At 45.4% G+C, this 10,750-nt stretch overlaps 1 long non-coding RNA gene across 1 annotated transcript; it reads right to left on the minus strand.

The window, feature by feature from the left end:
- Positions 1-204: 204 nt before the first annotated feature.
- LOC308654845 lies at positions 205-10,191 on the minus strand. The gene is made up of 4 exons (XR_014023326.1): positions 9,948-10,191; positions 5,967-6,258; positions 3,079-3,231; positions 205-621 (listed from the first exon to the last, which is right to left on the minus strand). It is a non-coding gene; the product is annotated as an uncharacterized lncRNA (long non-coding RNA).
- Between the last annotated feature and the right edge of the window lie 559 nt (positions 10,192-10,750).

Consider the following 10,750-nt stretch of genomic DNA (forward strand, 5'->3'; position numbering starts at 1 on the left):
AAAGGGTCTGTTTGGAGAATTTGCAGAAAGCCATAAAAGTTAAATCACACTTATTTATACATTTACTAAATACATGACTTTTATTGAAAAGAATGAACTTTCATGAAATGGGGAGAGGCCAAGAGGAAGAATGGCCGTCTGTCTGGGCAAAGCCTGCGGGGAGTCCACATCCCTCCTCACATCTCTGTGGAGGCCTCGGGATCATCCTATTCATAAATCTCAACATATTTGAGGACACCCTTCAACTTTGTCTTGGGACAGAGTGGCCACATTCTGCTGGACGTGGCCCAATCTCTCTGGAGACGGGCCATGGATGTCCCATCTGGAGAAGGGCCCAGCGGATGCCAAGTCCAGAGAAGGATCGTTTCCGGAGGCTTCTGTGCTGTGTGCCTAGTCACATCAATCTTTGTCTTGGTGTCAGCAGAAGAGCCAACAGGCAGGCTCCTCTCTGAAAGGAATCTTCACATTCGAAGAGCAGAGGAAACCCAAGAGTTAAGAGTCTTTATGTGCTAGTGGTAGAAACTGGCTGTAGAACCAGAGAGGCTAAATTATAAAGCTTTGGCAACCCTCAGCTCTCTCTACGTCATTTTCCTCTGGGACTAGATGAGAAACAGCTGGATGCTGGAAAAGAAAAACCACTGGAAAAAATCACGCTGCTTGACAACCCTTCTCCCAGACCTTCCATGGCCGATTCCTGGCCCTAGTCTCAGCTCCGTAGTCACCTCCCCACTCTCTCTCGGTGACACTGGACCCCACTCCCTCCTCTCAGGCATATCAACCTCTTCCTCATGCACTCAGTGCTACTGGGAATTCTTTGATTTACTGGTTCACTACCTCTCTCCCCACCAGAATGTAAGCGTCTTGAGAGCAGAAGCCTGGCCGGCCTCTCGCGGTCACGTCCCACTGCTTAAAACAGTGCTAGCACATAGTAGGTGCTCAATACATGCATGTCACATGACTTAAATGGGATTGAATGATCGTTGTGCTTTTCTACGTCTGATTTTTTTTCAATGTCTCTTTAGTAGATACAAATTTAGTTTATGATCATTGAAACAATATTTATCTGAAAAAAGGAAAAATTAGTCAATCTGAGAACCTTAGCAGCTTAGAAAATCTAATTAGTGCCAGTTCCCTTGGGTTCTGTAAGGTGGAGGTTTTGTCTTTCTTATTTCCATACATCTAGCATCCAACACGCAGCTTGGCCCACGGTCGGTGCTCCACGAATAGGGGATCTGTGTGGCTCACGGGCTTGGCACTGGGCTAGTCCATTCATTGTATGACTCACAACCCTGTGAAGCTGACATTTTACAGATGATAATGTACGTCACATCTTACTAAAAAAAAAAAAAAAAAAACTGAGGCTCAGTAACTTCCTTATGAAAAATTCACATGAGCTGGGTGCAGTGGTGTACATCTTTAGTCCCCAGCAACTGGGGAGGCTGAAGCAAGAGGATCACAAGTTGGAGGCCAGCTTTGACAACTTAGTAAGGCCCTAAGCAATTAAGCAAAACCCTGTCTCAAAATAAAAAAATAAAAAGGACTGGGGATGTGACTCAGTGGTAAAGCAGCCCTGGGTTCAATCCCCAGTACCAAAAACATAAAAATAAAAAACACGTGCTAGTAAGAGTCAGAGCTTATGTTGGAATCCAAGTCTTTCAGAGGCCAAAGTCACCTGATTGCTGCTCCTTACAGTCCCCCAAATTTCCGTAATACAAAGCTTCTCCACAGCTATTTTAAGTGGGAAGATAGAATCCGTGATGCTCTGGTCCTGCCATCTGCCGACTCCAACTGTATCCAGATTACCTTCCTATCCAGGACTGAGTAGTTGTTCACGAAATAGTTCTTGGTTGGAAGAAGAGGGAGAAAGGAGGGAAAGAGGAGGGAAGGCAAGGACAGCCTCTTGCTTGGCCTTAGGAGGGGGTCCTCTTGGCACCACAGAACTACAGACTCTGCTTCCAGCCTCCATGACAGGAGCTGCTGGCATCCAAGGAATCCAAACTGCCCTCCCTGCATGTCTACCCTCCCTGCGGTACCTCTGGGCCCACCAGCATTTCTGCCTGGCATTTGAGGCCTCTAAAGGAGATCCAGGAGCTGGTTGGGTTGACACTGTGACCTGCTGGGGAGGGAAGGAACAGAGAAACACAGCCCTCGGTGAAAACTCCCTGTCCCTCTCCTACCTCTAAGACGAGACTGCAGGGCTCTGGGTGTAACTCAGTGCCAAACTGCTGGCTGGCTCTGCTTAGGCGAGGCCTCTCATGGGAAGCAGTGTGGCAATTCACTCTATTTCTCCGCCTCTTTCTCTGCAGGTGTGAGCTGGGAGGGATCTCTGCTGGGTTTCACTGTTGCAGAGCCAGGCCGCCACCAGGCCTGGGCACGTAGGAGGCATGCCATCTTATTTGTTAATGTATACACTCTAAATCTATTCATCGAATGCAGCTTACAGTCTTATTTGCAGTTCCAAACTCCAAAAAGCTCTGGACACCAAAAGATTTCCCAGAAGTTGGCAGCAAGCTCCCTGGACAGGAACTCCTGATCCGAACAGATAGGAGGCTCTTTCAAGTCCTTACTGATCTCCCTCAATGTGAACATCCATAGATTCTGCAGGTTTCAAAGTAGATGGGCAAATGGGTTTGATTAGGGGATCCCGCCCCAGACTCTGCCAGGGTGTTCTGTAAATTAGTGATATGTACCATATGACCTTTCTAAATTATGAAAAATCCGGAATTTCCAAACATTTGGCCCAAAGGCTTCAGCTAAGGGGTTTGGAGTTGCATCTGCTTGTGGGAGGCGTTGTAGGTGCTGAGAACATCGCGGTGGGGTAAAGTCATCAGGGTCATTGCTACGGAATTTATTTTTCAGTTAACCAGACAATAACAAGGAAGTAGATAAATAATGAGAGTGAAGGTTTGAAACAGACCAAGCCAAGAGAATGGGATGAAGATGTGATGGGAAAATCAGAGAAGTCCTTGCTAAGAAGATCTAAATGAAAAAAAGGAAGGAGCCATGTGCAGAACTGATTTGAAGGTCCAGCATTGACTATAAACCTGTTAGGGATCAATGGACCACGCCCATTCCTACCTGAGAGCCTTTGCAAATGCTGTCTCTTCTGCCTGGAAAAATAAATCACTTAAGCCTCTCAAACTTCAGCTTTGCTTAGGACTGCACATATCTTTAAAGTGCCAGGGCTGGAATAAAAATCCAAGCTTCAACATATAAAATCACTTTGGAGATCTGTAAGAGAAACACCAACTTGTAGAGGAGGTCCTCAGGATCTCAAAGAATCTCTCCATGAACCATAATGGACCACAGCTGCTGTCATATCACAGTTTCTCCTGTCCTGAAAATGAAGACTCAGGCCAGGGCAGGTTCTCTCTGAACCAAGAATGTAGTGTTCTCCCAGAAAAGCTGGTACGTCTCTTGACCTGCCCAGCCAAGTCCCATGCCCCCTCCACCCGGGCTTCAGTTTCCACACATGAATAGACACAACCCAGGCACCCTGGGGATCCTCAGCTTTGTTCTCCAGCAACTGTGAAGCCATAGTCCCTCCTGGGAGCCAGGACCTGCCCAGCCCAGCCCCATCTTCCCAGCCAAGAGGGTTGCCAGTAAGCGCCGGGGCCTGGGTTGTTTTGCCATTATTGATGCGGTTATTGTGGGGTTTCCCTTGGTCTTCCTGTTTAAGAGACCGTGGGGGCTGCGACAGGGGTGCCATCATGCCTGGAACGAATGTGCCTTTATTGAGGACTAGCTCCATGAGCCGGGAGCGCCAAGAGTTTGGTGATAAAACCCTGCGAAGGCCGGGCGGGATGCCCAGGAGCATGACCAATCGCCGGATGGGGGTTATTGGCCTGGACGTTTTATTGTGCCATAACATCCCTCCTTTCAGCTTTAGATGTCAGCAGCAGGCGACAAGCTTGATGACGGGCTTGGCTCTCCCGAGGCTGCACCGTACCTCCTTGGCCAGCTTCTCAAACCTAGTGCACATGCATGAAAACACTTCTTTCCCCAGACAGGAGCACCCCCTCTTGCTGGGCAATGCTCTATTTTCCCCATTTCAAAAAAGATGCTGTTCTCACTAAGGGAAGGGAGAGTCGATATGAGAACTGTAGGGAAGAGTGTCTACCATAATAACATGTCCTTTTCTGCTATAAATTTGCTCTGCCTCTGCTGGGGGAGGGATCATATTCTAAATCAGTCCCCTTCAGTCTCCTTCACAAGATCTCTAAGAAAAAACCTGCTTCACGTACCTGCAAGGGGCTTGTCCACGCCTCTTCTGTGCTCTGTCCAAGCTCACCTGGTGTTCTCACCTGCTGTCACTTCCCTGAGTTGTGAGGGATGTGTTAGTGCTGTCACTGCCATACACAAGCGTCCATTTACAAAAATGTTCCCATACACACACATATTATCTGAGAGAAGGGCTGGAAGGCTCTCAAAGAGAACCTACCAAGATCTGGTAAAGAGCCCTCCTTAGTTAGCAAACAGTCTTTGGGCCTTCCTCTTAAAGGACAGCATTTCCCATACTTTTTCTACCTTTGTTGACTTAATTCAAAGTCAAATCAGAAAATCTCTTTTGTCAGATGGCAGCTCACTGCTAACGATTTGGAGAGCCTCCATGCATAGCTGACTGCCTTCCCCAGGACCTGCCGCCTCCCCCAGACACCAGCAGCTTCAGGCTTCCCACTTATTTATTTGGTGTTGCAATGGTTTTGGCCAAATTCTGTGGGATATGTCCCTGGGCACTGGGACTAGGAGCTAGAAGGGATTCCTAGACTAGCTCTATCAGCATTGATGTTTGACAGATTCCATGTATTCCTGGAAAGGCCACCTACAGTCATGACACCGTCTGGGTGCCTGCTCAGACCAAGCCAGGCCTGCAAGGGAGGACAGCAGCTTGGCCCTGCTTGGCCCTGCTGATTCTGTGCTCAGGGGGCAATGGCAGAGGTAATACGGTAACTCTCCGGTCCACCCAAGACTACCCCATGGAGCCCCTAGCATGCAGCACTAGGGACTTTGTGAAGCAAGCACGTGTCAGCCTGGCCCCTCAGGGACTGCTGGGGTTGAAATGTATTCAAACTGTAGACAGAGAAGAAGCTGCAGATAAGAGGAAGAGAGATCAGTCCCCCAGCATGATGCCTTCACTGAGCAGCCCCCAGGACAGTTTGTAAAAGGCCAGCCTTCCTCAAATGAGGGAAATAAACTTTTAGTTTCTATTTCCAGTCTGCATCACAAATTAACCCTGTAAACTGGCTTTTCCCCTAGCCTTAACCCACAGCTCAGCCCTCCTTCCTCTAAGCCTACCCGGGAGAAAGACCTCAGAGGAGGAGAGTAGGGAAAATTCCAGAAGTTACTTTTTGGCATTTCATGTATATTTTAAATTAAAAAAAAAAAAACCTACTGTACATTTTCTCATTAATAAACAGAAACTGCCTTTCCTTCCATTGGCCTGTGTTGGACCCAAAGACTAAAACTTCCAATTTCATAAGGAAAGTGTATTAACCCAGTACTGTCCTATTTAAGGGGCAGTCACTAAAGATTGTGCTCTACAAGTAGTCCCCAGGGACTGTAGACTTTTCTGTAACTTGTTTCCTTTCTTTGCCCCCCTCCCCCACACACTGGATAATAATTTCTCAGTATTGAATCTTTTGGTGTCAGTATTCTCAAATGATTTCGATACCCTAACCATTCCTCATCAGGCCACTGTGGCATTCTGTGCAATTAAGTTGCTAAAGACAGGACAGAGCCCTTAGTTTCAGATTTCAGCTTCATGTGTCTGAATAGAAGCCACACACATTCTTACCACTGCTTTGCTAAAACATTTCCCACTTTTATCTGCCTGATTCTATACACATGGGCACAAGCCAATGCAAATGGCCCATCAAAGGCACATAGAAGAAAGATAACAACTAAATCAACCTATTTCCTGATTTTGCTCTTTGATGGGTATTTTCCTACTCTTACATCGAACTTACCTCTGATCATTTGAGAGCTCTCATTGGTGAGAGGGTATCAAGGATTAGAAGAGTCCTGACATTCCTTTTGGAAAGGTAATATCCCTGGCTTGATGAGATAGGAAGGCACAGTAGCATTTTCACAGGGCTTTTCAAAGGGTAGTGGAAGTGGAAGAGTTCCCTGGGACCCCTTCCCAGATCGTGACTTTATCTAACCGTGTTTTCCAAACTGTCAATCAAAGTGCATCGTCTGAAAAGTACAAGTTCCTTTCTGGGCAGAGTGGAGCTCAATAGATCTATCCACAGAACTGTCCTAGGAAATAAAAGACAAAGAGTTGCTGTAAAGGAAGCTAAAGTCGAAGAACACAAAACCACATGAGGCAGATTCCACACTCTGTTTGCTGGAGTTAATCCTTCCCTTTCCATGCAGAATACCATCTCTGTTATTGTCACCCTGATGTCTAGTTGAGCACGTAGCAGATGCATAGATATAGATTGTGATTTATTGATGGGCTGCATCCTCACAAATATTATTTTTAAAAACTTTTAGACCACAGTAAATAACTTGCCTTTAGGCGCAAAGCCAACAGGACCCTAAACTGTAACCCTAAATAACTGTAACCCTAAATAACTCTAAACTGTATCCCTCTGCCTTTCATCCTGGATGTTGTCTTCATCCCCTTTAAATGTGAACACATTTCCACAAGAAAAAACTTAAATGCAAAGTGTGATTCAAGGCAACCAAAAATGAACCAATTCATTTTTAATTTCTAGTTACAAAATTTCTACTTATGCCTATTTAAAAATGTATAAATTGTTCCACAAGCAAATGCCTTTCCGCTGCTAGCATTGCTTCCAGAGACTCAAGCACAGTGGCACTAGATTCAGTTTCCAAAATCCCTTCCTTTGCATCTCATACAACACGCTGAGGAGAGTGTCATGACCAAATTATTTTCAAAGAATTCCTCAAGCTGCTCAGACAAAAGCCTTCTCTTCCAAATGAGCGGTTAGTAAACGTGAGAGGTGATCTTTTCCGTTAGTGCTGACATGTCACTTAGTGCCTGGGGTTTTATCTTGAGCTCACTGGGTAATCCAAACGGAAAAAGGAGACCTCCAACAATGGAGTCTCTTTTCAGTTTGACTTCTACTTTGGGGGGGCCAGCACTGAGCAACCCTCATGAAATGGTATCTGGTGCAAAGTGGTGGCCTTGGGTAAGCTGAAATGTTTGCGATGCCAAAATAAAGATGTTCACAGAGCCGAAACCTCCCAGTCATACAGAGAACAACCGAAATGGAATGACTGGCCAAGGTTTGGCTCAGCAAGATGGAGTTAACTCTTGTCTGTCTGACACCCTCTGAAGACGTGGCAGAAACCCAAGGTGGACGACAGGGGGCAGTGTTCGCTGCATCTTTCATCCCTGCTCCGCTTTCTGCTCTTTATCGAAATGCAGCTGAGCCAAGAGAAAACTATGCCCAGCATTTCATAACACAGGAAGTGGGGAAGGAGATTAGATATTGGGCTCTGCAGTCACCACAAAAGAAGCAGGGCGCTTGTAAAAGTCACTTTTTGTTTTTCCTCCTATGCAAAAGCCTGGCCATTGGAGAGATGGGGGGTTTTGTTTTTGTTTTTCAGTCTGATTGGCTAAATCTCCCGTTGAACATAACAAAAATACATGTCCTGTTTTTCCAAACTATCACAGGTCGTCAGGACGGATCTTTTAGTTCAGACCGTTCATTTTGCAGACGAGGACCAGATTTCTACATTTATCATTCGCTGCTCTTTGTGCTCAGATTTTATCAGCATGTGGGGAGGGAAAGTCGGATTTCACTCTTGGAGGTATTTAGAGAATTTGCAGTCATTTCAAAATAAGATCCATGTGTATGCTGTGCATGGAAAAAGCCAGGTCCCTGCAAGAGAATGCTGTCCTCTGTCCTGGTTGTCATCATGTGGGGTTGAACTTGATTCACATTCTTTACAAAAAGCTTACTATGGATGTGCCATTACGCTCCATAGCAAGGATTGCAACCCAAGCACCCAAAGGTGTACCGTTCATTAAGGTATCTATCTATCATTAGCTAAAAATACCTACCATCTTCTCTTTTGGAGAAGAACTCCCTAAATCCAGAGTGATTCCCTTCTTCCTATAAGTATTTTTGAGCCCCTGATACATATAAGGCTCTGTGGTTAGATATACAAAGGTGACAAGGTTCTAGCCTTTAAGAAACTAGCTGGGTGGAGGCACGTGCCTATCATCCCAGCAGTCCAGAAGGCTGAGGCAGGAGGATCCCAAGCTCCAGGCCAGCTTCAGCAACTTAGTGAGATCCAAAGCAATTTAGTCTCAAAATTTTTAAAAATAAAAGGACTGGGGATGGGGCTCAGTGGTTAAGTGCCCTTGGGTTTAATTCCTAATACAAAAAAAAAAAAAGAAAAAGAAAAGAAAGAAAGAAAGAGAGAGAGAGAGAGAGAGAAAGAAAGAAAAGAAACTAATTATCAAATAATCTGGGTCTGGGTTGGGGGCCTAGCTCAGTGGTAGAGCACTTACCTAGGGTGAGTGACGTCAATCCCCAGTGAAACAGATTTCTTTTATTAGTTAATTGATTGATTGATTGATTGATTATTACCAGGGTTGAACTCAGAGGCCCTTAACCACTAAGCCAATCCCTAGTTCTTTTCATTTTGTTTATTTATTTATTTCGAAACTGGGTACTGCTAAATTGCTTAGGGCCTTAGTAAGTTGCCTCAAATTTCCGATCCTCCTGCCTCAGCCTCCCAATTTGCTATTGATTACAGGTGTGCACCACTGCACCCAGCTCTCAAATCTTTCTTAAAAGAAGAATCAGACAAGGCCCTAATTAGCCATAATGCAAAACAGAATAGAGTCTGTTTGAAAGAAAAATACAAGCAAATTGCAAAAGAAAAGATTATATTCATCTAGAGCCAAGAACTGAAAGGAAAGTCTCATGAAGGAGTGCGCCTTGGAGCTGGGCCCTGAACCCCTGGTAGGTTTCCAGAGGCACACAGATGAGCAGGGAAGGGAAGCCCAGGCCTGAGCAAGAGCCAAGGTGTGGAAGACTGTGGGCCAGCTGGCGAGCACAAGCAGTCCAGTGCTGGTACCTGAGAGTGGAAGAAGGTGACGAAAAGGGAGGAAATGCCCCTTGGGAAGGATGCTGTCATTCCAGTGACTCAGGAGGCCGAGGCAGGAGGATTGTAAGGCCATCCCAGGAGATTTAGCAAGAACCTAACTCTAAATTTAAAAAAAATTTAAAGAGTTGGGAATATAGCTGAGTGGTAGAGCAACCCTGGTTTTAAACCCAGTACTGAAAGAAAAAACAACACAAACAAAAAAATGGCAGGAGGTACCAGTTAAAGCCACACCATGCATGGCAGGGCTGAGGCAGGAGAATTGCAAATTTGAGGCCAGCCTCAGCAATTTAGCAAGGGCCCCAGGCAATTTAGCAAGATCCTGTCTCAAAATAAAGAGTAAGAAGAGCTGGGGATGTAGCTCAGAGGTAAAGCACCCCTAGGATAAATGCCCAGTACCAAAATATACAAATAAAGCCACACCATAAGCTTCATTATCAGGCCAGTGAACTTGAGTTCAAAGGGAAATGACAGAAACATACTGAAGTTTTTTTGAGCCAAGCAGGGTCACGATTGGAGCCAGTGTTGGGAAAGTTCATCTGACTTTGTAAAGAGAGAGAAGAAGGGGAAGAGGCTCGTTAAAGCAGGGTCACAGCAGAAACAGATCTGACGAGGTCTTTTGGTCACCCCTGCACGAAAGGAAAGACGAGGAGCAACAGAGAGGCAAGGTTGGGTGGCCCAGTGAATACAGAGGAGTGAGGTTTGAAAGGGTCATGAACAAAGCGCACGGGGCGTGGAGGGAAGGTCAGGACTTTGGGTTTGGGCGTGTGACACGGATGCTGCAACAGAAGAGCCTTGCAGAGGTGTCCCAGGAACCACAGAAGACCAGGACTGGTGTTCACAGAGGGTCAGAAGGATACCTGCAAATGTAGCCTGGGAGCTGCCCAAAGGTAGCCATTCCAGAAGACCATCTTGACACCCCAACAAGAAAGGTCTAGCAAAGGTGGCCATCCTCTCCTCCAGGTACCGTGCTGGTGGTTCAGCAGTGTGGGTTTTGTGAATCTTGTCTGGTTTCCGCTTGTCTCGATAATGACATACAGTGGCTTTAGAAATATAATCCCCATAAGAAAGAGAGTAGAATGAGTCACACATCACTTTTCTATGTTCATATAAGAATACACGACCAGTGAAACTCCACATCATGTACAATCACACACAAAAAAAGGATCCTAATTAGATAAGTTCTACTCCATGTATGTGTAATATGTCAAAATACACTCTATCTATATCATAGATATAATCCCAATATGAAAGCAAGGATTGACGTTAAACATGAGTTTGTCCTCCTGAAAGAAGGAAAGGGAATTCTTGTTTGCTTAACAAAGCAATTACTCCTATCAAGGTGTGTTTTGTCATTGAGTCCCACTAGAAGGACCCTGAAAACATTTATTTAAACATGATCTGGCTTTTATAAAATCCATTGAAACAGCTTTAATGGAAAACCTCCATTAAAAACTCAGGTATGTCATTATTTCAGGCAGACTGGCTACTTTATTCTTGAGTAAATGGAAACAATGTTATTGCAAGAGAAGATAAGACCTTAGATGACAGTATGGTGTGTGGAAAGTTCTGGAATCAGGTTCAGATCCAGCTGGGCCTTTTACTCTGTGAGCATGAACACATTGCCTCACTGCTCTGGACCATAATGTCCATATCTCTAAAA

This window comes from Spermophilus citellus (assembly GCF_964194105.1).
Source record: "Spermophilus citellus genome assembly, chromosome: 8".
NCBI lineage: Eukaryota > Metazoa > Chordata > Mammalia > Rodentia > Sciuridae > Spermophilus > Spermophilus citellus.